Source organism: Fragaria vesca, linkage group LG6 (genome assembly GCF_000184155.1).
Source record: "Fragaria vesca subsp. vesca linkage group LG6, FraVesHawaii_1.0, whole genome shotgun sequence".
Lineage (NCBI taxonomy): Eukaryota > Viridiplantae > Streptophyta > Magnoliopsida > Rosales > Rosaceae > Fragaria > Fragaria vesca.
Genome location: NC_020496.1, coordinates 10,770,888 through 10,772,417, shown reverse-complemented (window position 1 = coordinate 10,772,417; position 1,530 = coordinate 10,770,888).

The following is a 1,530-nucleotide window of genomic DNA, read 5'->3' as shown; positions in this document are numbered from 1 at the left end:
CTCTCTCTCTCTCTCTCTCTCTCTCTCTCTCTCTCTCTCTCCCGCTGCCAGAAAAATCTACCGCCACCGATTGCCGTCGTCCGGTCAAGTTGAGACGCCGCACCGGTCCAGTTCAGTCCACCGTCCTCTCCACCGTCTTCCTGGGTTGGTGAGCGAAGCTACAACGTTGCCGAACGAAGGAAATCCTCCTTAGAAGCGCAGCTGTCATCTCGCCGGAACTCTCTTTTTCGACCGCCATAGCCGGAGCTGCTTGGCTCAATAGGAAGCTCTCTTCCCGTGCTTCAATCCCTCAAAAGGATTCACTCCCTCTTGAGTTAGGTAAGGAGAAATGTGGAGTTGAATTTCTAGGGTTCCTTGTTGTGTTTTTGTTCGATTGGCCTAGTTAAGCTTGAAATTGGATCTTGTGCTAGTTAGGAAAGTTGTAGAGTGGGTTGAGAGGAAGATGCTATTGAATTTTGGTAGGCATTGGAGGTCGCCGGAGTCGGCTGCCGGCCGCCACTGTTAAGGGAATTTTCATGGTTTTAAATTTGTTGTATTAAGGGGAGTCTATTGACGTGAAGTTTGAAATTTTTAAAGGAGTTTTGGATAGGTTTGGGATTTTTCAAAGATTGGTAATTTTGATGGTTAATCGGTTAGAAATCCGACCGTTAGATTAATGTTGTTTAGGCTGTAGGAGGTTGTTATAAGGCTGCCGGTATTTGTGGTGAAGTTTGGACCGTATCAATTTAGGAATGGCGAATTTGGGCAAGGATGAGCGTGGATAAGGCTCGCATTTAATTTTGCCTATTTTGTATGAGTATTAAATTTTAGTTGGGAATATAATTAATGTATTTGGAATAGTACGTGAAGAGGCTCGAGCAGAAGAGGCCTTGGATTGACACCAGGCTTAGGCCTAAAATTTGTTAATCAATTTCTTTTGGTTGGAGCATATGACGTCATTTTAATTTGATGATTTTATTTAGTGTTGGAGAATAACCGAAAGTGAGAGTTTCGGTGAATATCTTTTTATATATGGATATTTACGAGGATAATATGTATATAAATGCTAGCTAGCTATACGTGTTTTTCTGCCATAATGAGGTAAAATTTCATCATGGTGTGACGTGAGCGTTAGACGCAAGCGTTGTAGAATTTATATAGGGAATATGCACGTATATATACACCGTCTTTTCCGCATAATGAGGTAAAATTACATTATGGCGTGACGTGAGCGTTAGACGCAAGCGTCGTAGCCTTGTATGAATTTTTTTTTTTTTTTCCTATAGAATTCATACAAGGAATATGACGAGTGTAAATACATACATATAAAATATATATATATACAGGCCTTCTTGGCTGCCGACGTCCGCACCAAAATTTTTGGTGCGGATTTCCATTTTTGCACCACTTCCCGATCGAATTTCCTCAAACTTCCTTCTAGACATATCTAGATCATCTTGTGTAGATCATCTCTGCAAAATTTCAGCCAATTTGGTGATCATTAAGGCCCTCAAAATCGAAAAACAAATGGAGATGATGAACCGGACAGAA